Here is a 26,534-nt window from a genome sequence, read left to right on the forward strand (position 1 = left end):
CTCTTTTCCTTTGCCTCTTTGAGCCGCTTAATTCCCAGCAAGCAATTAGCAGGCTCGCTCCACCTCCTCCTCCTCCCGGCTTTGCTGCTGCTGCTGCGCAGCTCTTTTCCTCCACCGACGGTGCGCTGCGCCTTGGAGAGGTTCCTGCTTCCTCGAGGGGGGCCAGCCAAACGCGCCCCCCAAATGTTGCGCCCGGTGCGGCCGGCACCCCTGGCACCCCCCACGCTACGCCACTGCTGTGGTCAACTCACGCCATTCAACTAAATCACTTTGCTAGTGGAAGCTAGAGCAATGATTCCTGCTAGTGAAATGGGACTTTCCCCCTCCCCCCCAAATAACTACTCGGGGGGGGGGACTGTAGAAACCCCAGAACAGCACATTGGGGAAAAGAGGGAATATTGTTCTGTTGGGCAAGCAGAAATGCTTGTGAAGAAGGAGCAATCTCCTTAGTGCTTTGTTGAATGCAAACCATTATTGGGAACATGGTATCTATAGCTGCTGTTATGAAAATGATGGCATGGTTATTGCTATATATGGACCATGAATCCTTGACCAGCCAGTAGAGTTCTCCTTGAGGCAGGCAGAACAGCTCACTCCTCTTGTTTCTGCACTTTGGTTCACAGCAGAGGTCATTTGCAGGCTGGCACTGATGATCAGAAAGTGAAAATTGGGTAAATTCACCTTTAAACGAGAACTTAATCTAATTTATCCATCATCCTATTAAGATTGGAAGGAAAAAAAGAGAAACAGAGAAACTGAAATTGCCCATCCCTACTTACACAGGAAAGCTTCCTGACAAGTTGTGGTCTAAGAAGGTATGCTGTATGACTGCACACTTTCATGCATGAATTCCGCTTTTCAACACACTTGTGTAACTTTGAGAAAGTTAGTCCTCTCTGCCCATTGGTCTCTTGTCTTACCTGCTGTCAGGAGTGCGTGCAGGAGCCAGGCCCTGTGACCAGTAGGGCTTCACAGGACTGGGGCCTTCCTAAGTTTGTTTTGGAGAGGAAAGGCATGGCCGCACAGGTGAGGCCGCTTGGTAACTCACTGCACCTGGTGGCAAGAGCCGGGAAGGGATATAAGGTCAGCATTTCCCTTTGGCTCTTTGCCACAGCAACATGCTTCCTGCCTTGCTGCGTTTGACTTTTTGACTCCTTGCTTTCTGATCCTTGGACCCTTGACTTCGTGACTCCCTGCTTCCTGACCCTCAGACCCCTGGCTTCTGGACTCTCATTCCTGTTCCCACCCTGCCATCTTGCCCCCGGTCCTGACGTCCTCAGCCGGGACTTTGATCGCCCATAGATCGGACCATGACACCTGCTCACTGAAGAGAAGGGAAGGGAAGTATACAATCCTAATGGTAGCCACACACAGGTGTCCCAAGATGTTTTGCTGCCTGAGGCAAAGGACAAGATTGTGTCCTTCCATTCTACATTGAACCTTCTAGAGCATCAGTTTAGCTTCCACACTAGCAATGGGGCAGCATCCTCTACCTCACTGAAGAGTAGTAGGCTCCTTTAAGGAGTGGAGGGCAGAGCTCTGTTCTCCAACACCAAGCTTGTCTCTCCTCCTCACCCCCAAGCATCCACTTCTACACTCTAGAAGTTCCACACTGTAGCTTTTGCAAGAAAAGGTTCCACCTCTGGCTTGGGAAGAGTAAGATTGTGCAGTACTGCAGTCCAAGGGTCTTAGGGCCACGACATGTTGAGAAACCTTGAGAGAAAGGCTTTGTGCTATATGTATGTAATGTGACTCCATGCACACATGTTGTGGGGAAATGGGGAAAGCTGTGCCATTCTCTGACAATGACCTAGGAGTGACTACTGATATCTATCCAGGGATCTCCATAATGCTGTTGTATTGCTAGCTGAACCCACTAAACTTTGGGAAGAGAATGCATGGTTCAGCTGTTTTTAAAAACCAAGGGAACAATGAATGTGCTGTCTTCCCGTTGTAAATAAATAGCTGGGATATTTCTGCTTTCTAACAGCTGTAATTCTCCAAAAGTTTTAGACAGAAACTTGGAATTTGACAGTTCCAAGGTTGAGCAATAATAGACCAAGGTTGAACTGTAAATTGGCCAGGGACAATAGGCTTTGGTTGGTGAAAGTTGAACGAGTTTATAAAAAAGGGCATAGAGGAATAAAGCCCTGTGCAATGTAACTGACCCATAAATGTCATGGTAGTTTTGCAGATGCAAAAGTGTCATAATTATAGCAATAATGGGGCCTTTCTTCTGATAAGTGCATTGAACAATCCACACAATACTGAAATACTTCACTTTCCCATTTCAAAGTAGTTTTAATAACTCGAGCATCCTCTAATGGAATTTTCTGTATACCAGACATAAAACTATGATACAGCCAACACATACTTAGCCAGAGTCTTGCAGTTTGTTATTTATTGAATGTAGACATCTGTGCAGTTATATCACTTACAATATAATTGTTGGGGGGGGGGGGAAGATTTGAAGAATAGCTGTAGAATACATAACATAATTTCATGCATTCATGCAACAAACAACCCTTCTACAGATTTCTGTATTTCTAAAAGTTTATTTGGGTATTTGTGAATCAGAGCAAACAACAATCAGACTTGGATTGCCGTTTGTTCCAATTCAGCGGGAAAATATTCATTCTTGACCAGTCAGTACTAAGTTCTCCTGGGTGGGGTAGTATAAAGCACAACCAGTACAGCATACTCCTTTTGTTTCTGTACCTTGGTTCACAGTAATGGTCATTTGCAGACTGGCACAGGTGATCAAAAGTGAAAATTCACCTTTGAACAAGAAGTGAATCTAATTTCTCCACCATCCTATTAAAATGGGGGCAGGGGGGAATACAACAGATTTGCTGATTCCTACTTACACAGGAAAGCTTCCTGACAAGTTGTGACTGCACACTATCCTGCACAAATTCCCTCTTTCAACACATTTGTGAAGATATGCTTTAAGAGGAGTTATGGAGGAAGCCATAACGACAATATTGAAAGATGTATAATAACCTGGAGGTTGTCCTAGAGAGAATCCCTGGAGAGGGATATGGATGCTACATAACTATCAGGCAGCTGAGAAGTGAAGAAGTTGCTTGAATTAAGTGAGGCGCCTTCTCCCTCTCCCTCTCTCTGTTGTGTTGTATGTGTGGTTGCTATTGTCTTGGTGCAAGGACTTCGGCAGGCATGCTTAAACCGTGTCCTGCAGTATCCTCAGTCCCAAGATGCTGTGAGGGAAATCAGCGCGGGGTACCAACTTGGCTTTCACCAGCAACTATATGAGCTTGAATTGTGAGAGTCCCTGCGTAATGGCTTCCACTTGTGTGCCTCTTAATTGGCTAACAAAGCTGCAGTGGTGAAATACTATAATGATTTTCTACAAGTTCTTTGCTCAGTTTATAGAGGGTTTCATTTGTTATAAAAAGTCTTATTGAATGCTGTTATACTGCATGGTTGAACTGATAAATAGATTTTATGGAATCTGATAAGTTATGATTCTGATGCCTGGGCACACTCCCAAGATTACACATATCATTCTATACACAAGGGTATGTGGGCAGCTGTGTAAGGAAGCCCAGAACCTATATTACATTGCGTGAACTGGGACTTCAGTATCACCTAGGCTAACACAAGGAAGTTGAATAGTTTCTCAGATAAAAATGCAACTTCGGTATGAGGGAAGTTTCCTACGAGCACCACTTTAATTCTGCTATTTAGTGATGATTTCCCCCCTACAATCTGCCTGACATATATTATGCTCCCCTCACCCCACAATATTTCTACATTGCTTCTGTTAATTAGAGCGTACAACTATTTGAGCGATACTGGAGCAAAAGGTTGCTTCTGCAATTCAGGGCATTATCATTGCTGTACTGTGAATAATTTCTTTTATACTGGCAGTCAGCAGAGATTTCTGCAACTGGCGAAAAAGGATGTTCTGTTGAACATCAACTCATGAGTAAAATAGCATTTTAGTGTTCCAGAGGTGTTTTTTTGTTTTTGCTTATATCAAGAAGTGAAAAATTGATGATTTCAAGAAGCTGAGGTTTCTAGGGTATAATTCCTTTCCCCTTTTGGCAACAATATTTGCACAGTCCCGTGGGTCTCATTCCCATGTCATTTCACAAGAAATTGTAGTGTTAAAATAGTGCCATACTGTATCCATACTGATACACCTATGTAACCAGGGCTAGGGAATAAATTCAATTTGATTCATGTTTCAAGCTGAATCTACCGGATTTGCACATTCTGAAACCATATGAGAACCTAAACACAGACATCGTTTCAAAATTGCATTTACCCAAATTTTATGGTGTAGTTCTCTAGCCTAACAATGCTTACAATGATGCATATATTATGGGAAAGTGTGCATGAAAGTGAATATATGAGTTAAAATAACATACAAAAATGCATTTCATTAGAATAAATTGCTTGCAAAAATGTGCATATTCATTAAAACTGCATACAATGAGACTGCATACATTTTAGGAGATATTCACCCTAAAACGCTGAATAATTTTCATGAGGATTCTTTGGGGGGGGGGAATGCAGAAATGTGACGAACTGAATTTCAGATTAGAAAAATGAGAAACAGATAGAACTAAAACTGGCAAATCCTTCCATCTCTCACGGCTATCAATATATTATTTCAATGAATGGAGTGTGGGAGTGGGTTCACCTGACTTTCCCCATTGCCAACCTGCATATGCTCGTTTGAGGGTTATAACTGAGACTATGGGTTGTATCCAACTAAGTTCTACACAGAGAAGGCCTGTTAAATTCTTGAACCTAAGTTGCTCATGTTTATTAACTTCCATAGATCTACTCCAAGAGTCAGGCTACCACTGGATTTGCCCCTGTGATGATCCCACTCTGTGTTGGGACCCTCCACAGCTGCTATTTCTGCTGTCCTCCCACCCTTGAAAATAGAAGGTGGCCTGGCCCAATGAGCACCATAGCCAGGGCAAAGGGCTACATCCCCTACCATGCACAGCAGGGCCCTGATCCAGATCAACCCTCCCATTCCTGCAATTTACTTTAGAGAAGCCATTCTTTCAATTCCTAATTGCATGAATGGCACTTTGGTCTTGTGTTACACACAGGGAAATTGAAAGAAAAGAATATATAGGGAGCTCTGTTATCCCCCCAGGTCCCCTGGCACCCGTGTTGTCGTATGGATTTGAAATCTTTGGTTTGGGTACCAGGGAGGAGATTCTTAAGGATTTCTGTCTACCAAATCCCACTCTCCTTTGCAAGGCTACTTTTTAATGGAAAACTCTTTGCTGGGGGGAAAAAGCACCGTACTGTACATGGGATCAGGGGACTCCTTGGCTGTGAGATCAGGTTTCTTCTCGGCACACCAAATATGAAATTTATGCTAGGCCAAAGCCTGGGAAAAGAAAGCTTGTGGCAAGATACAGCGAATAAAGATTTTTCCCAGGAAGAAAGACGATGTGTAAAAGGAAGCTCTTGAGAAGTGTTCCAGTTCAGTGTGCTGGAAAATACAGGTCCCATTTTGTTCAGAATCAAAAGCAGTCCTGTTAAATGACTGGAACTGCTCTGGGGTTTAGTTGTTTTGTGCTATCTCATTCTTCTATATATGCTTGTGCTTCATCTGGGTGCCCAGTTCAACTTCTGTCTGATTTGGTGCTTGTGTCTGCTTGATGAGGCAGCCACTGTCTCATTTGTTACTTATCTGTAAGTTGCCTACCCAGCTGGGGTTAAATCTTCACTGAGAGCATGATTTTTTTTAAACAGAAAAAAAGCTCTGCTGCGAATCTATAAAATGCAGAGTAAGATGGATCTCAGATAACAAAGCTTCAAATGTGATTACATTATTTCATGAGGTTTTATTTGTTTGATTCTCCAGGAAGTAAAATTTTAAGTTCAACTCCAAGGGGCTTTGTAAAAGCTAGTTTGAGCTGAGTCTTTGGATGCGTTAACATTTATTCATGTTAAACAACATAGTCTGCAGCATGTGACAGCGACGGACCAATAACATTTTGCAAGATTAGTACATTAATGAATATTTATGGATATTGAACATGGGTACTGAATACTGAGCTATGTGTTCTAAACCAAAAATAATTCAAGACACTTTGCCAACTTCATGTGCAAATGGAATGCTAATATCAAATTCAAGTTGACAAATTAGTATTGAGCTGAATTCACAGCTGATCTATATAGTTTAAAATATTCATTCCATCCTCCTTTTAAACAAATTAAGGCACTGCTGGGTGGATTAACAGCTTTTCATCCTGGTTTTTAGCCATGGTCCCTGGCCAGGACTTGAGAGCATGAATGAAGTCTAGAATCTAGCTGAACTTTTCTGAATCCCAGAAAAAGGTTTAGTTTTATTTTGGCTTAAGGCTCAGACTAAATCACATTTTACTGGACTGGTTCACTCAACCTTACTATAAATCAGTTCTGGAGCAGTCTACCACTGAGCATAAAGCACTCCTGGAGGTATAAATCAAGATGTGAACATTGTACCTGTGAGTATAAAACACTTTGAAACATATAAGTCAAGCTTGAAGACTCTGTCTCTGTGAAACGCTTGAAGAAATAAATGTTAGTGCCTAACCACTGGCTGCTTGAATATAAACACTGAGGTCATATATCTCACTTCTGTATGAATGTTTGAACACATGTATATATCAGTTTCCAGGTGAGGTCGGAATGCTGGCCTTGATGTTGTATGTTGAGCCAGGTGATGCCTGAATGCCATTCATCTATTCTCACGTTTGGATGTTGTCCTCCTTTCTCAGAATTGGGGTAAACAAATTAGGTATAGATGGAGAATTCCCTGGATGCTACAATGTAGGTTTGGGGCAAGTATTCTTTGTTGAGAGAACCCCAGCAGAGATTTAAAATCAAAAATATGCATCAAAGTCAAGTGTGGAAATGTAGACTATTATACCTTTAAAATATGCCTGTGTGAGTTCCTTCTAAAGTTCCCCATTTTCCCTAGCATAGAAAAGACCACACATTTGGTAAGTTAAAAATGGTTTACTTACAAACTCTCCAAAGGTCAGGTTTATGTGCTTTTTACAACATCAGTCAGAAAACATGGGCAGTAAAACTTGGCTTAGTTACTGTGGTGAAAGTTCCTAAATTTTTGGCATAGGAACTTAATGAAGGCTTGTTAGAGCCATGTGGTCTTAGCTTGGAGCAACCAGCTCAGACCTGTTTACATGCTGAGCTTCTGAGGTAGATTGAGGTACAACAATAGGCTTGATTAGTTTCCTCCTAAGGCGAGTGGAACTGCCTGGCAGGGCAGTTTACTCCATGACATTTACCCCTTCATACATTAATTAGACCTAAGCATGTTAATAATAATAATAATAATAATAATAATAATAATAATAATAATAATACCCCGCCCATCTGGCTGGGTTTCCCCAGCCACTCTGGGAGGCTTCCAACAAAAGATTAAAATACAATAGTCCTTCAGATATTAAAAGCTTCCCTAAACAGGGCTGGCTTCAGATGTCATCTAAAAGAAAATGTTGGTTATATGAGGCTGGTTATCCCACAACAGCAGCTTATTGGTGGGCTTTTTCTTCACAACAACCCTGTGAAGTAGGTGAGGCTGAGATATAGTGCCTGGCCCAAGGCCACCCAGTGAGCTTCATGGGCCAGTCAGCTGAGCAGGGATTTGAATTCAGATCTCTTCAGTCTTTTGGTATGATTGAGCAGAACATTTCTTACACTCTTTTTTTTTTTTTTTTTTGCAAAGTCACTTAAATAACAGTGTCCAAAAAGAAAATGAATTCTGATAACAATTTACTGAGCAAACTGAACAAATAGGGCACACTTTGAGCAGAAAGGAACAGGGAGATTTTCTTTCTTCAGGCCTTAAACACAGTAGGAAGACATTCAACTAAGCATTCAGAAAAAACTCCCTCAGAACTACATAGCCAATCAAAGCATGTGCTACCTATGCAAACGTCATGCAATTCTACTTGGTTGCTAAGCAACACCTCCACCCACCCACCTCTTGGATATCTGACTTTAACATTAACAGAATTAACCTATTCAGTTGCACACTGAATGATCCCTGTTGCACTTTCAACACTTGTGAACTGATTGTCTGCTGTGGGAAGCAAAATCCTCTTACTAGATGTGACTCTTGTTTGATCCAGCAAGGGGCCTTATGTTCTTAAATTCCTGTTTTTAAAATTTAGTTCATCAGAAGTTTCAAGCAATTATCTCTTACCTGCAGCTTTAGAAATACAGCTTCTTTTCTTTTTCTCACCCAAGAACTTCCTTTGTTTGATTTCTCATTTTCTGTTCATACTACTCCTTTCGTTGTCTCTTAATCTCAACAGTGACCTCACATCCTACAAGTAAATGTCAAATCGTAATAACTTCTCCACTTTGTACCAGAAACGTGATCAAGCTCCTATTTTTGGAAAAATCTCATTAGCGAGAGTACATCTCTTTTTAATTGCTCCACTGAACTCTTTGTGCCCTGTAGGGATATCTTCACACCCATTGCTCACTGCATTGTCATGTTGCATAGTTTTCACTTCTGACTCATCTAAACTCTGTTTGCAACAAGCTTCTCCCAGAGAAGCTAGGCCACATTCTTCAAAAGGACAAAATCACATTGTCTCCGTGTAGTGGTAGAAAGTAGCCACATTTTCTGTAGGCAAAATGGCTTAGTGGTGCAGAAACTTGCTACTGCTTATACAGTGGTACCTCAGAACTCAAATGGCTCCATTCTTAAACGTTTTGGCTCCCGAATGCTGAAAACCTGGAAGTAAGTACTCCAATTTTCAAACGTTTCTCAGAACACAAATGTCTGACATGGCTTCCGCTATGCAAAAACCTAGCTGCCGGTCAATCAGAAGCCACGCCTCAGAACTCGAAATGTTTTGGAAGTCGAACGGTCTTCCATAATGGATTATGTTCGAGTTCCAAGGTACCACTGTATATTTCTTTTCTAGTTTAGAGGCATTTTTTGCAGGTAGATGGCATTTGTGATATTAGAATATATGCAGGTGAATGAGCCCTAGATAGTCCACTAACTAAAGACCAACTATCGCCTTTCCTGAAAAACTGGACCTTGCCACAATCATTCATGCCCAAGTCATCTCCATATTTGACCTCTGTAATTTGCTCTCCATTGAGTCTGCCCTTGCAAAGTGCTTAGAAACTACAATTATTACAACATGCTGAAACCAAGTTGCTGGCATGGTTTTGCACAACATGCACAGTCTGCCATTTTGTTTCTGGGCTCACTTCAAGGTTTTGGTGTTAGGTTTCGGACCTGGGTTCCTTAGGGACCACTTTCCCCCATATGTTCCTCCCTGCATGCTCCAGCCATCATCTCTGGCCCTGCTCCAGATTCCTTGATCTTGCAAGGCACAGCTGATGTGGACACCACATCAAAAATAACAGTACTATTTTTCTAGAAAAAGAGGTGCCGGAACTCGCTATGAACGCCTCTCTTGTTCTCTTATAACGGCAATGGCGCCCACCTGAGGGGTGCTGAAACTGAGTTCCGGTGGGGGAAAAAGGCCTGGCTGTAGGTTTTCAGGGGACTGATAGAGAGAGAATCCTCCTCCACAAAAGGAAGTCTTCCCAAAATATTGCTCCATAACAATTGAAATGGTAAACATGTCAAGAAACTCAAATGCTTCTATACTAGTCCTTATGGAGCAGATTTTCCCGCCTTTAAAAATTCATATTCTTTTCAACTCCCCCTTGCCATCTTGTTCCAAAAAGTATTCAGCACTATACAAAGTTGATCCAAGCTCAGTGGAAATTTATGATTAATGTCATCTTACATTTATAGGCTGAGGTATATTCAGGCTGCATAGGTTAATTCAGATTAGCTCAATGCTCCTGCCACTGCTGTTCACAACCAGGTAAATCTAATTCAAGTGGTACCTTATAAAACCACTCAGGCATAAAACCCAGCCCTCACATCAAAAAATTGTAAAAGCCTGTGGCAAAAAGTAGCCTCAAGAAACCTTTACACACATGCACTCCAGTATAGTACACGAATAGAAGTAATAAGACCTTTGATATATTTTCATATCTTGCTTTACCACCTTCCATCATGGAAGAAAATACAAAAGATCCAGGAGTGATTTTAAGCAGTATTAATCTGCAAGAGGATACAGGACCAAAGTAGGGGGTTTGATGACTGAGTTGGGCTCAGTTCTGCCACCAAGTGTGTTCCCCAACACCTTGGCTCCAAAAGGCTTTATCTTCTCTCTCTCTCTCTCTGCTATTCCTTCACTCCTACATTATCCATCCATTATTTTGTCTCATGCACACTACCCCTTCATTTGCACAAGTGCCCATTTGTGAACTCTATCACTTGTATATACAAGGTATATACATCCATCTATCCTGCATCTATCCTTACATTCCCTTTCTCTCTTACATACAGAGGGGCACACACACACACACACACACACACACACACACACACACAAAACCCACAGAAATATGTGCCCCATTTGTCTAACATAGGGGTAGCCAACAGGATGCATTCCAGATGTTTAATTTAGTTGTGTGTTTTTAAATATACGCTGCCAATCTGGCTGGATTGCCCCAGCCACTCTGGGCAGCTTCCAATACACAGAGAAACGTAATAAAACATCAAACATTAAGAACAAAAATACCCACCCCTCATCATCCCTGACCATTGACCATGCCAGCTGTGGTTGACAGGGGCTGTAGTCCAACTGCATCTGGAGAGGGCACCATGTTGGGTAGCCCTGATCTAGCATCTGTCAGCTACCCTCTCTGTCATTCATTCTTTCACATTAACTGGCAGTGAACTAAACTAACACACTCTTTCTCACCCACACACACACCCCAGGGCACAGTGAGTACAGGAAACAGTACACAGCATGGGGGCTAGAGCGGCATAGCATCCTTAGGAACTACCTTCTGAGGCAAACCACAGAGAGTGGCACTCAGATCATGTTTTAAAAGGCTGCTGCGTTGCGCTAGCTGCTGCGCTTTCTGCCTGGACCTGCCAATCTCTTTCTCTTTTCTTCCTCCTTACTTTACAATTTTCCAAAGAAGAGGGGGTGGGGAACACAGGGGATGGTCTACTGCTTAAGTTCTCTGTGGTTTTCACTATATGTTGCAGTACAGATCATGAGAGAGCCTTTGCAATCAGCAGGGTGGGCTTTTGACCCACCTACATGTTTACATTCTAATTTTTGAAAGAGATGGATGGCTTTGCCTCACACCGGCCTGTCACAGGATGCTGCTGAACCTTTTGTCAGCAGCAGCTAAGCAAATCTATAGGATCAGGCTCTTAGACCCCAGGGAAGCACTGAAGGGAACCATCTTAAGTGGTGTGATTTATCTGGTTTACACTATTCATAGCCCTCATTTTAAAGGACAGCTTCCTGATTGTTATTGACTGCTTCAGGATACAGGCAGCCTACTAGGGATGCATGAAGAAAAATGGCAGTTTCAGTGCTGACTCTTCTTCAGTTTGATGGGTGAATCCAAGCCGCTGGTGTTAATCATATTATTGACTACTTTTAACTTTAATAATTATCTGCTTTGGTGTGTTTGAGTCAGCAGCACTCAGGCGATAAATAATTAAAAGAGAGAGAGAGAAAGAGAATAAGAAAAAGATACAATTGATTTTCATATGTATGGCTAAATTCCCTCCTGTGCTTAAATTTCTTCCTCTGATAACAAAACAGCCATGGTGCTTTTCTTCTAATTTTCTTTGAATGAAGATGGCTTCATCAAGATGTTTCAGGCTAAATCAAGCCCCCTCTGCTCAGTTTACCTTGGGGATTTGTTTAATCACTGGAGCATTTCAGGTGCCTACAGAGCAAAGGAAAAGGCATAATGTAATCTCTTCCCAGGCACCATTTAATGGTTGTGTGTGTACTTGTGTGCGTGCTAGATTTAAAAGGCCCGCTATGGAAGGATATAGAACAATGCATAAAGTCGAACCACCAATATTTCAATATCACGTACTGGTTATGCCTGTATCATCATTAGTAGGGATGGAGGAGAAATTTGATTCAGTTTGCATTTAAAGACACTCCTACTTGATTCATACTTTCCAAAACAATATGTGGATAGAAACACACCGATCCTTCAAAATTCACACATATCTGAATATTGCAATGCAGCCCTTCAGTAAAAAAAATACACATATTAGGGCAAATCATTTAAATACCACTTAAAAGTTTGTCTGTTTACAGTCAAGCGGTATATAATTTTTATAAAATAAAATGTGTTAATATCAGTGAAAATAACAAAAATGCATTGTAAGAAAATGACTTTGCAAAAACATATATATTAGGCAAAATTATCAACACAATTGTGTATATGAGAAGAAATTCGCATAAGTGAGGATTATTCATGATGACCTTTTATGAAAACGTTGCTCCTGTTATCATTATTAATTTATTTATATACCACCCTTCATTCAAAGATGCCAGGGTGGCAACAGAAAACCAAAACAAGAATACAAAATGCATAATAAAATAAAAACAAACCAACAACCCCCTCTCCCCAAATACATCCAAAAAGCCATAGAATGTTAATCAGCTGAATGCCTGGTTGAAGAAAACTGTTTTTGCCTGGAACCTCCCTGGGGAAAGCATTCCACAAAAAGGCTCATTCTCGTGTTGCCACCCTCCAGACCTTTCATGGAGGAGGCAAAGAAAGAAGGGCTTCAGGTGATTATTTCAGGGTCAGGATTGGTTCGTATGGGGAGAGGTGGTCCTTGAGGTATTGTGGTCCTGAGCCATTTGTGAAAACATTTGCAAACTGATGTGGAAATGTGAAGAACTGAACATCGGATTGGAAAGATAAGAAACTGGGAGGAAATGAAATGGATAGATTCTCCCACCCCTTACACCAGATATATACTTTATAAAGGCCCATACACTGACCAACACCAGCAACATAATAAATAGTAGCCCTGTATCTCTAGTTAGGCTTAAAGGACTCCTTTGCTTTGTCACATCAGGAGTTTGTCAAAGTAGGATCCTTATAAAGCGTGTGAGACATGAGTCACGTTTAGCAGGGAATACTGAAACTGGTGATTTGTTTTTTATCCATTGTTCTTGAGTGGCTGTATCCTTCAATAGCTGGCTCTTTAAATTAAAAACAAACTTGGTTCTCTTAGTTGGTACCTGGTGCTGGGGGTGGTATGGAATGTCATTCTATATTTTTTTCCAGGCACACATCCAACTTCTTTTCTGTCTCTCACTTTGGAGCAGTATTAAATATCTGATGAAACTGGATTCAACAAATGTAATGATTTTGAAAGGAACTCTTCAAATTTAAGAGAACTTGAAATAGTGTCATAAGAGTCCACACACACACACACACACACACACACTTAAAAAAGATGAATATGTAGCTGAGGAATCTGTGGCTCTCCCAATATTGTTTGACTCCCATCAGCATGACCCATGTTAGGGATGATGGGAGGTGCATTCCAGCAACCTCTAGAGGACACTGTGTTGGCTACTCCTGTGTTAATTAATATTGTGCAAAAAACCCCAAAACAATTAACTGAGCAGAAGTAAGCAAATAATATTAGCACTGGTGTATATATTAAAAGGTGGCAATCCAAAGTTCATCAGTATGATTCAAAATAGTGCAAATATTGGGCTGGACCCAGACTAAGTTAGTTGAGTTTCATTCTTACTGAAATCAATGGTACTTGTCCCATTGGTTTTTTAGGGGTGGGGGCTAAATTCAACTAACCTCATCTGGATCCAACCCATTAGAGATACAGGCAAATTTTGTTCAGGCTAAACTTAAAATAGTTTATATCTGTGAGTCAAAATGGTGTCATATATTTTTTTAATGTTATTCACACCTCTCTCTGAAACAGGTGACATTTTCTTAAGACCCATCCAAAGCAAAGTGATTTCGGTGCTTGAAAGAATGTAACATGGCTATGGAGGAAGCAAAAAAAGTGTCATTTTCCACACTCTTCAATAGGATATATACTGAGGTTGTTCAGAGGAATGAACCTGAGCTGTCTCAGTCCAAAGGCTGAGGTATTGCCTACTCAATGTGACGAGTGTGTCAGGCAAAGCCTCTCATTAAAATTTGAGTGCTTCAATACAGTGTCAGATGAAATAATGGAGCATCAGCCATAGGGTTGCCAGATTCACAGTTCAAGAACATTCATATGCCATTAAATCTCTGGGTGCAACTTAGGAGATGGCAACCAGGGCTTCTCTAGACTATTGCCCTTTCTGGTTCTGTCCTCCCATGCCTCCTCACATTGCAGACAAGATGGTCAGGAATGGGGAGGGAGAAGGCAGAAGGAACCACAACTACCTCCTCCTGCTTGCATTGGAAGATGATGTGTCAATTCTCTAGCTTTGCATCTAGCAACCCTGTTCAGGGTTGTCTTGGTTTCTGGGCCAATTCACATAACCTATTAATATTGAAAGAGGGCTTAGCAGCAGGCTTCAGCAGGATAGATGCCATCACCCACCAACAGTGCCCTTCTGCCATCTCAATATGACAAACAGGTTAGTCTCTACGCAAATAAATAATATATAAATGGAAACAAATTTCAAAATGGCAACATTAAAAAATTCAGAGGTGCAGCAGTATGTTCTTCCAGTATGTACTACTACTGCTCTGAAAGTGGTCATATTTTCCCCCACTTCAGTAAAATAACTTCAAATGAAGACTTTGGTAGGTAATTGTTGAAGTGGAATTTATTTGCTTAGGAAGAAGACGCAGTGCAGTTGCACTCTTCAGAACAAACTTAGAAAGGCCCCAGTCCTGCAGAGTCCTATTGGTCACAGGGCCTGGCTCCTGCACACACACCTGACACAGGCTGGTGGATGTAAGATTATTCTGAGCAATGTTTGGGTTTTATTGCTGAAAACAGCTTTGCTATTTTTTTAACATTTCAAACGCTATCTCTCTCTCTCTCTCTCTCTATATATATGTAAATGAAAAGATAAATTTGTCTTATCTTGTTTTAAACCCACCCATGTTGGTGGCCATTCTTACGGGAGCTAATCCCATAGTTCTAACTCTGCACTATATGAAGAAGTACTTTCTTTTGACTGTCCTGTCTCTCCCAACGTTCAGCTTAATTGGATGTCCAAGAGGTCTAGTGCAGGCATAGGCATACACGGCCCTCCAGATGTTTTGGGACTACAACTCCCATCATCCCTGACCACTGGTCCTGTTAGCTAGGGATTATGAGAGTTGTAGTCCCAAAACATCTGCAGAGCCGAGTTTGCCTATGACTAGTCTAGTGTTATGAGAAAGGGAGAAAAACTTTTCATGTGTCACATATAATTGTGTGTGCACGCGCCTGTCGGTAAGAGAGCAATCTAACATCTGCTCTGCTGGGAGAGAGGAACACCATTCAGTGTGGAAACACTTACACCACTGGAACCCTCACCCCCATACAGCAGTGGGGACCAAACCAGAGCATTCTGGAGTTGGCCAAGGATCCACCTGATTCTGACTACAATAGGAGAGGAATATAAACAGAAAGGGCTTAAAATATAAAGAAAAGCTCTTCCATGGTTGTAGTGAAGTGGCAAGGGTTAGCTTGAACTTGTCCTCCCCCAACATAGGGATGCTCTGCCAATGACCAGTGGCAACCACATCCAATCTAGCTAATGAAATCTATTACACATGGGAAAACAGTTTTTGAGAGTGGTGGTCCTGCTAGGCAAATCCCATTTGAGCTGATGAGGACTGACTTTCATCCACTAGGTTGGTGGTTCCCAATTAGTTAAGTTCTGCAGACCCCCTGTTTTTCAAAAGCCATGCCATGGAGACTCTACATTGAAAATTTTGATATCTCTATGGTTTTTGTTATGTAAATGGTGCCATGGACCTCCTGGGCAGGTTATGCAAACCCCCAGGGGTTCATGGACCACCGGTTGGGAACCGATGTACTAGGTAATGAACACTATGTCTCTAGTCTTACACAGGAGGCTAGCATCTGGTTGGTCACTGTGAGAACAGGATGCTAGGCTAGATGGTCTGTTGGTAAGAGAGAGCAAGATTGGGATCAATGCACATCCTAGGCACAAATCTTTAAATCTAGAAGTGTGTGTGTGCTACAATACTTTATGTGCATGGTCATGCACAGTGTGAGCGACTTGTGAAAATGTGTCATGCAATCAATATGCAGTAGGTTCTTCCCACACACCAAAACAATATTTCTTAAAGGATTAAAGCATTAAGCATATTTACCATAATGAAGCATAAATTGGTGGAATAATGAAGCTTGAAAGGTTTTTATTTGGGTAGTTATGAGCTTTCTGCTTCTCAAAAGATAACAGCCTCTCCCTTTACAGCAGAATTAACTGCATGTTAATGTTGATATCCCTGGAATGAGCAGGTCATTATGACCCACAGGCAACAAACTAAAAAGGGTCATTTAGAATCAATGTCACAAATAAAATGTCTTTATCAAAGCCCTGACAAAGTGGATAAAAGTATATTAAGATGTTCTACTGTTATCCGAGTTTTCCTGATTCCATTTTTTTTACGTGTGCAGCTTTCATGTTAACTTTAAAAGATGTGTAGCTTAAAAGGATGTGTTCTACAATGTCAAAGTCAGAGCACAGAGCTGCACTCCTGATGAGTACAGCTCAGTAGACAAAACAAGAAAAAAAAAAGAATTTGCCAAGGTAAACATGGCATTCTTGCTCTCTGCACCTGTCTGTACCACCCACTGTGAGCAGGTAGGTAGAATTGCAAAGAGAGGTCATCATCCATCCATCCATCCATCCATGGTTAAAGGTCCAAAGAGGACAACTGCTAGTCTCCATTCCCCCAAGTTTCACTGGCTGATGTTGCAGGACAATGAATGACAGTTAGTGGAGATTTTCTGTGTAGCATATTATTGGTACACATTGCTAAGATCTCTTGAAGGCAGGCTTCCTCAACCTCGGCCCTCCAGATGTTTTTGGCCTACAACTCCTATGATCCCTAGCTAGCAGGACCAGTGGTCAGGGATGATGGGAATTGTAGTCTCAAAACATCTGGAGGGCCGAGATTGAGGAAGCCTGCTTTAAGGTATGTGCACACAAATATTGCACTTAACTTTCATTTTTAACTGGGACACTTTTATTAGTGCAGGACATAGAAGACTGATTGGCTTGCCCTGGTGATTGCAAACATTGCAGATTCCAGTTTTGGGATGGTGGAGCTTGGGCAATATATCATCAGTGGGTTCACCTTCCTGGATACACACAGCTGTTTCTGCTGCCTACTTGCTTTCTTCTGCCTCTCCCTTTGTGGTGGGGGTTTGATGAGAACTCCCTCAGTGTTACTCTCTGAACTCAACGACACAGATAGGAACAGAATCACTGTAGTACAGTTCCTCAAATATCCCTCTCACTCACTTGATCCAGGATGGGACCATGGGCTTATGGTATCAACAGCTGCTGAGTGACCAAGTAATAATAGCAGGGTTACACACCCTGTGTCCCTCTCCCAATTCAAGACATCCACCAGGGTGACCATAGCAGATTCAGTGCCAAAATTAGACCTAAACCCAGACTGACCTGGATCTAGATAATCAGTGTCTTCAAGGAATGCTTGCAGTTTGCTTCATAACCACTCTCTCCACCACCTCCCCCCCCCCAAATGTATTGTGGCATAAGGTTTTGTGGACTAGTGCTGTCATCTTCAGATACAGGAAGTGTCGCCTCAGCTGGCAGATATGTAAATGGAAGAAGGAAACATGAATGGGGCCTAATGACCATGAAATTTAAAAAGTCAGCAACATTTCTGTGCTGAGCTCAAAATCTATACAAGATAAGAGCAGAACAGTTGCAACTGCTGGTGGGACACACTGCTTATTTAACACCTGTAGTGGGAGAGATGTCCTGCTCTCATTTAAGATCTAAACAAGTAGATTAAACCCTCCTAATAATTTTTGGCAGCACTCATGCTGGAATCTCTCACTGAAGTTCCATTGCTGAAGAATAATGGTTTCAGATCAGGCAGGCGGCAGTGTGTCCTGAGAGTTCTACCAGCAGCGTCTGAATGTCGTCATTTTTAAATGTCAGATTTGTGTCCATTTGTATTATCATTTTTGCACAGAGGTGGTACAATGTGACGGACGTGAACTTCGCAGCAGATGGGGCATTGCATGGCACCTGTTTTCATCCTCATCTGCTGTGAAAAGAGGTGAAGAACTAGCATGAACTCAGGTCTGCTTGGGAGATATAAGACTGGGGTGGGGTGGGGGGTAGAATGAGCAATTATATAATCCTGGATTGATATTCTAGGAATTTGAATTGTGATGCTGAATTTGCAGGTCATAGAATTTGCGTGAGGGTAATCATGGCTTAGGGACACGGGTGGTGCTCTGGGTTAAACCACAGAGCCTAGGGCCTGCCGATCAAAAGGTTGGCAGTTCGAATCCCTATGATGGGGTGAGCTCCCGTTGCTTGGTCCCTGCTCCTGCCAACCTAGCAGTTTGAAAGCATGAAGTGCAAGTAGATAAATAGGTACCACTCCAGCGGGAAGGTAGTGTTGAATGGTTTCTTTAAATGTAAAGGTTCATCATTGTTCCACTCCATGTGTATGTCTTTAAGGGGCCGGAGCAAGGGCCAGAGCAAGATAACGAGACCCAGCTTTACAGCTGTGAAACATAGCAGGTGCTGCTGAGTTGTATTTGATTAAGGCGTGTCAGCATTTGGGTAGAGTATATAAGGAGCAGCACCTAGCTCTCCCATTCCCCTGGGGGATGGGTTGGTGGTTGGGTTTGGTTTGTTGATGTATTTAGTGTAAATGGAGTTTTTGTTTTTCTTATTAAAACCTTCTTTAAGTTATTTTTGAGTCCTTTCTTTTTAATGCATGGTCTCCCCAGCAAGCTCTCTGCAGCGCTACTATACTGCAAAAAGCCAACATCTTTGGTTATGGGCCCAGCTGCTGAGTGGATGACTGCATATTTTTGGACTCTGAGAAAGGTTTGAAAACTCCTTCTCCTGTTAGCGTAGTTTTTGTGGGTCTGGAAGAGTTCCAGAATGGTTGACCGGGTTCCTGAAGCTGAGAAGGCTCTGGTCTTCCCACAGCTAACAGATGAGAACTATAGTTTATGGTCTTTTCGGGTGGAGGCGCTTTTGACCTCTAGAGAAGTATGGACCTATGTAACTGATGACCCTCCTGACCCTGTAACTAATGCTTGGTCGAAAGGAGATGCAAAAGCCAGGGCGATAATTAATTTGGCAGTCAGCGACCAGCAAGTAGTCTATATAAGAAATAAGAAAACTGCCAAAGAAATGTGGGACAGTCTTGCAGCAGTGCATGTTAGAAAAGAGTCAGCGTCTGCATTGACGTTTTTCAAGCAGTTGTACCAGACGAAGTTGCAACCTGGTGGTGATTTGGCAGCACACTTGAGACGTCTGGAGGCAATACGCGGCGAGTTAATTCGAAGGGACATGGAGGTACCTGATATTCAGTATGTTTTTATCATCCTTTGTTCCCTTAATGAGGACTTTGATGGTATAGCTAGCCAGATATCTGCCGTTCCACCAGCACAATTAACTGTGGAAGGGGTAACGGCAAGATTAATGGGCGAGTTGGATAGAAGGGAGGCTTGTGCCATAAGCACTCCTGTTTCCAGAAAGAATGAGGAACGCCATATGCAAACCTGTGGTGATACAACTGCATTTAAAGCTGCAAAGCGTTGTTGGTTCTGCAATAAGCAAGGACATTTTGCAAGGGACTGCAGATCCAAAAGAAAGCAAAGTACTCCCAAGCCTGTCACTGTTCGTCAATCACGGTCGTCAGCCCAGCAGCCGACATCGTACTGTAAAGACAGAAACGAGCCGCGAGCTTTTCATGCTCGGACTAAAGATCGTAAAAGACCTAAAGGTGCCAAGTGGAAGTCTTTTGTTATCGACTCAGGTGCATCTCAGCACGTCTGCAACGATCGAAGCTTGTTTATTTCTTTCGAAGAGGAAATTGGTAATGTACATTTAGCCAATTCACAAGTCCTGCAGTCGCTTGGCAGGGGTACTGTTAAACTTGACTCTTTAAACATTACAATAGCGAACTGCATTTACTGCCCGTCAGTGGACAATTTATTGTCAGTAAGGTGCTTTGCCCGTCAAGGCATAACTGTGCGTTTCTTAAAGTCTATGTGTGAGTTTTTCGAGGGGAACAAACGTCTATTGTATGCCCGGGAATCTGATGGTTTATATAGACTGTATTTTCGAACCTACTCCCAATTGCCTATAAATTGCAGAGCAGCACAGTCAAGCCAAGGGTTGAGGAATGTAAGACCACATTCTGGGTGTATCCACGTGGCGCACAGAATTCTGGGACACCTGAATTTCGCTGATGTAATTAAGACAAAGAATATTGTCAATGGCCTCAACTTAAAACCATGCAAATTCTTTATGCAATGTCTATCCTGTTGCAAGAATAAGATTAAGGTTGCACGCAAGGGTAGGTGCTCAGATAGGAAAGTAACTGAGCCATTTGAGCGTGTACATTGTGATTTAGTTGGGCCACTCCCACCCTCATTAGGAGGTTCAAAGTACTGGCTTACCCTGATAGACCAGTATAGTAGATATTGTTGGACTTATGCAATAGCTGAGAAGTCCCAAGCATTTGAGAAGTACAAGGTTTTTTGCAACTGGGTAAAAACACACTTTAACAAACCAGTTAAGAACCTGTTTTCTGACCGGGGCGGGGAATTTGTTTCTGAGGATTTTGAGAAATTCCTGGAAGCGCAGGGGACTACTCATGAGTTATCTTGCCCCCGAAGTCCCTGGCAAAATGGGCTTGTTGAAGTTGTGCAGCGTGACCTGCACGCAGGGGTTAAAACTTATCTGCACGATGCTAATCTGCCCAAAGACTTTTGGGCTGAAGCACTCAATGCCTTTTGTTATGTTAGAAATCGCAGTTATCATTCTGGTTTAGATGTCACCCCCTATGAGAAGCTGTTTAAAAAACGCCCTAATCTGAAATACCTACGTATTTGGGGTTCAGATGTAATTATGCATTATCCTGCTAAGCAGAAATTGGGTGAACGTAGTGTTCAGGGAAAATTAATGGGCTACCAGCAGGGGGCGTACAGAATTTACATACCAGCAACTGGCAAATTTCATATTACCAGAAGCATGATACAAACTGTAAATTGGAATGGGGTTGCTGTTTTCCAAGATACTGATGGTATAAATGATACTGAGGAAGAAGAGGAAGCAGCAGCAGCAGCAGGAGGAGAAAATGGTGCTTCTGAATTAATGGGGAAAGACAAAAAGCCTGTTGAATCTGATAATTTGTTTGACTTAAAGTCACAGGCACCTGAGGGGAGGTTAGATTCTCTTGAGTTTTCTGACCGTGAGCTTAGCCTACAGGCACCTCTTCAGTCTGACAATGATGATTTACAACCTGAAACTAGTAGTTCACTCAGTCCCATTAAGTCTGAGGAGTCTGACTCTCCTTCCGGACTGAGACGTTCAGATAGAAAGAGGCAGAAGCCACAACGCTTCGCAGATGAACATTTTAATACTGTGTATGCCAATAAGGTGGTTTTTGAGCCAAAAAGCTACAATGATGTTCAGAATTTACCTAAGCACCAAGCTGTAAATTGGTATAAAGCTATGAACTCTGAGATAGCTTCTTTAAAAGAACATAACACTTGGTCTCTTGTACCACAAACCCCAGATATGAGACTTATTGATTCAAAATGGGTTTATAGAGTTAAAATGAATGACAAAAATGAAGTTGTAAGGTACAAGGCAAGACTAGTTGCTAGAGGTTTTCAACAAATTCCAGGAGAAGATTATGATTTGTGTTATTCACCAAGTGTAAAATATGAAACAGTTAAGCTTTTGTTAAAAGATGCATCACAACGTGGACATTCTGTTTATCACCTAGATATAAAAACTGCATATTTGTTTGCAGATTTAAAAGAACAAATTTTTATGCGTGTCCCTGAAGGCATAGACGCTGCTGAAGGTTTGGTATGCAAATTAAATAAATCCCTTTATGGTCTGCACCAAAGTGGAAGGAATTGGCACCAAACTTTAGCAAAAGAATTGCTAGATATTGGTTTTTCACAAGGAAAGGCAGACAATTGTGTGTTTATAAAGGAAAGGGCAAACTCTGTAACAAAAATATGTGTGTATGTAGATGACGTGTTAATTTCTACAAAAACCAAACAGGAATATGAACAGGTAGTTTCACAGTTACAGAAGAAATTTGATGTGGTGGAATTAGGCATAGCTAAAAATTACTTATCCATGCAAATTGAGAAAGGCAAAAATGGATCTTTTCTGGTTCATCAAACTGCAAAAATTGATGACCTAGTTGAAATGCTACGTTTAGAAAATGCAAATGGGAAGGAAACGCCTATGGTGTGTGGTTTCACCTTTACAGGTGAAGATAAGCCATTTCCTAACAAAACTTTGTATCGTTCTGCTATAGGCAAGTTAAATTTCATTCAAAGAATCTCAAGACCAGATATAACTTATGCTTTTCACTTTCTGGCAAAATTTGTGGAAAAGCCCACTACACAATGTTTCTCTGCTCTTAAGAGAGTGGTAATGTACCTTAAACATACCAAACATTATAGGTTGCAGTTTACATCAAGTATTGATAAAGGTTTTGAAATTTTCTGCGATGCATCTCATGCAGTGGAACAAAATAATTGCAGGGGTGTGTCTGGTATGGTGTTTTGTTATAACGGTTGTCCATTTGAATGGAAGTCCCAGACACAAACCATTATTTGTCTCTCTACAACAGAGAGTGAATTATGTGCATGCGTTCAAGCCACTCGTGATGTAGAATGGTATCTGCAAGTATTTGCAGACCTACAGATGCAAGTAACACTACCAGTAAAAGTTTACCTTGATTCCCAGAGTGGACTTGCTATCCTGTGTTCAGAGACCAATACGCAGCGCACTAGAGTCTTAAGATTACGTTTAGAATTTGTAAAGAAACTAATTGCTGATGAAATGGTTGTATTTAAATATGTTCCAGGTGACAATCAAATTGCGGACATTTTTACTAAAGCTCTTCCAAAGGTTACACATGAAAAACATGTACAAAGTATGCTTTATGTTTTTGTTCCACAATGATGAACCGCAGGGGAAATGTTGAATGGTTTCTTTAAATGTAAAGGTTCATCATTGTTCCACTCCATGTGTATGTCTTTAAGGGGCCGGAGCAAGGGCCAGAGCAAGATAACGAGACCCAGCTTTACAGCTGTGAAACATAGCAGGTGCTGCTGAGTTGTATTTGATTAAGGCGTGTCAGCATTTGGGTAGAGTATATAAGGAGCAGCACCTAGCTCTCCCATTCCCCTGGGGGATGGGTTGGTGGTTGGGTTTGGTTTGTTGATGTATTTAGTGTAAATGGAGTTTTTGTTTTTCTTATTAAAACCTTCTTTAAGTTATTTTTGAGTCCTTTCTTTTTAATGCATGGTCTCCCCAGCAAGCTCTCTGCAGCGCTACTATACTGCAAAAAGCCAACAGGTAGATGGCATTTTCATGCACTGCTCTGGTTCGCCAGAAGCGGCTTAGTCATGCTGGCCACATGACCCGGAAGCTGTAAGCAGGCTCCCTCGGCCAATAAAGCGAGATGAGCGCCGCAACCCCAGAGTTGTCTGTGACTGGACCTAATGGTCAGGGGTCCCTTTACCTTTACCCTTAATCATGACTTCTATACAAGCGTAAACAGTTTTGAAGTAAAATATAAATCTGGATCTATATTTTCAATATAAAAATAATTGCAACCCTCCATCTCTTTTTCCTAAACCACAGGTGGGGAACCTCTGGCTCCTTTGGCCAAGCCACACCCACTTGCCCTAGGCTTGACATCCTATATATCATATCAGGTGTGGGGTAGAAAACGATGCAGCTGGGGCCAAAAGTCTTGCAAAGACCTAAGCTTTCTTTGTTTTAGGAGTTAAGAGTACTGAACAGATCCGGGTGGGAGTGGGGATCCTGTTTCTCTGTGTTAACTTCAGCCTAACAGCCGGCTGCTGTAGAAATTCAGGACCGTACCTACATGTTGACATGATGAAGTTATTTTTAAACATATCCTTAAGCCCTCTGCTCACATAGTTAATACTTTGTCTGATAGCACAAAAACATTGCCATCTGTTTCTACCTGTGAGAGCGTGCAGAACTCTACGGATAAAATGTCATGCTGTGATTGTGCTCAGCTTGTCCAATCATCCTGATATGCAGCAGCTTAGCAGTAACCGTGTGCTAATCATCCTAATCCCACTCTGAAAGTTATGGCAATGAATACATGGAGAAGCTGTGATGTATAATGTTCGCCACTGGCGCAGCAACATGAAAGCATTGAGAAGGCACTACCAGAGCTTATATTTTCAACCCCAGATGGATTTTTTCCTCCTTTTTAAAGACAATGTGAACCGCAGCAGAAACTTACAAAGCACATCCATGCCTTCTACTCCAAACCAGCAGGTTAATATGTCATTTCAAATGTTTTCATTAGCAGCAGGAATTATTGCTGGGATTAGGGGAGAGCTGATGTCTCTTCCTCAGCTGTATCACAAATGCAAAGTCTCTGGGAAGGATACCTTAAAATAAAGGCTCGGTGCAAATTTATATAAAATACCATGGTTACTGGCAAACGTTTGCTTCTTCACATTATTGTAATAAAATCAAACTTATTTATTTTATTTTGTTAGTTTATGAATTGCCTTTCACATGAGCTTGAAGACAATTTGCAGACATTGCTAGTAATGGCTGATTTAACCCCGTCACATTTGGAATCTAACAGCCAAGCTTTATAATCCAGCATTATAAAATCAGATGAAAGCTCTCCTATGCTATGATTTGATCTTGTAAACTGCTTAGAGTTCTTTTTTGTACTGGTAAGCAGTATATATATAACAGTATATAAATTCTTTTGCATAAAAATAAGCAATCTTTCAAGGCATCTTTGCATTTACATGCATGCACCCAAGGACATCTTGGAAACATGACATGTGTAGGAAGACCCTGTTTTTCCACATGGTGCATCACATCATCCATCACAAGGCATCTTTCTCTGACTTGCCATTTATAATAATGAGTAGATCAGAATGGAGCCACAGCCAGAGCTAGTGGTTGTGCAGCAGATCCAACAAGTAGAAGAAACAACACATGTGCCTGTTTGCCAGAATCCTCAGTTGTGTTGCCCCAATGAACACAGTGCAAAGAACTCTCGATTTTTGAGAATATTTGCAACAGGGTGGAGGGGATTTTGAGGGCACATGCAGCACTTTGAGCCTTGAATGAAGCACAAAATGTCAAGCAGGGCAGACTTAGGAGGATGCAGAGGGAAGTGCAGATGAACCAGCACATAGGTGATCCATTTGCAGAAGACAGCAAAGTTTATTCACTTTAAACTTTGACAAGCCAAGAAAGAACTCATAGTTATTTTATTATAAGGCATGAAAATAACTTAATTTTTATCTGTGTTGTTAGAAGGCAGGAGCAGCCCATACAGTCTAATGTTTGCTATTTTTGTTGTTATAATGCAAGCCAAATTCCTTTCTTGCCCTTTTGTACTGTCCTTTTTTTTTTTTAAGGCAGGGAATATAGATTACCACGTCTAAGTAATTCCCAAAGATAATAAATGCTGTGTGTCTAAACAGCAAGTTTTACTTTATTATACAGACATGATGTGAATGATGTGAATAGTGTACAGCATTGCATTTTATTCTTTTAAAGTTCATAAAGTTCATTGTGGGCAAGCATTTCCTTTGGAAAAACCGTGTCTCCCCCTTTCTCCTCCATATGCGCTACTTGTCCATGCATCTTTGTTAGAAACCGGCTTTCAAGTTTCTAAGGGTGCATTTAGTGCAACTTTTGGTATCTGTGAGGGGTTCATATGGTTAAACAAAAACACAGGAACATACTGCTGCCTTTTGCAATCCTTCCAGCTGTGCTAAACTGCTTCTCAGAATAAATGTTGATGGGAGGGCAAACAAGGTAATCCACACCTTCACAGAGTGAGTAGGCCCTCGCATGACATTACTGTTTCCAGTGTAGCACAGGATTACTTAGGGCTTTGTTAAATCACACCTCATTCCTCATATATTTTTGTTCCGAAAAGGATAGCTGTGTTTCCTTATTGTAAGGCGCTATATTCAGGATCTTGGTTTCTCCTCCAGCTTGGCAGATAATTTCTTTTTAGAGCCACAACTGGCCTCCATACCAATATGTCCACCATATAATCACCTCTCCTAGGTGATAGTGAGAGACAGAGCCAGGCTTGATTTCTGCTGGGATCCAAGGCTGCAGCCATGGGAGAAGCAAGACCTTCTTGGGGTGTTGACGCTGTGAGCCCCTTCCTCACAGGCTCAGGTGGTATATATGTGCAAATAAAACATATAAAGAAACCACAGTCTCCGCTGTCCATCATTCTGAGGAAACCAAATCCTGGCTAAGCACCTAGAATCTTGCGCTGCTCAAAGATTGGGGTGGCCTGCAACAATATACATTTTTTGAACCAACAGTTGGCAAAGAAAGTAGTAATTGTGCTGGGGGTTGTAGTCAGCATCGCCATTCCTTGATCACTTTAGAGCTACTATAAATATAGAATATGCA

The 26,534-nt window shown here is 41.7% G+C and overlaps 1 long non-coding RNA gene across 2 annotated transcripts in view; it reads left to right on the top strand.

Moving 5' to 3' along the window:
- LOC308585462 overlaps positions 1–26,534 on the top strand; it is a 208,769-nt gene that overhangs the window by 126,491 nt on the left and 55,744 nt on the right. The gene's annotated exons all lie outside the window — the stretch shown is intronic.

The sequence above is a fragment of the Podarcis bocagei genome, assembly GCF_964188305.1.
Source record: "Podarcis bocagei genome assembly, chromosome: 4".
Taxonomy (NCBI): Eukaryota; Metazoa; Chordata; class Lepidosauria; order Squamata; family Lacertidae; genus Podarcis; species Podarcis bocagei.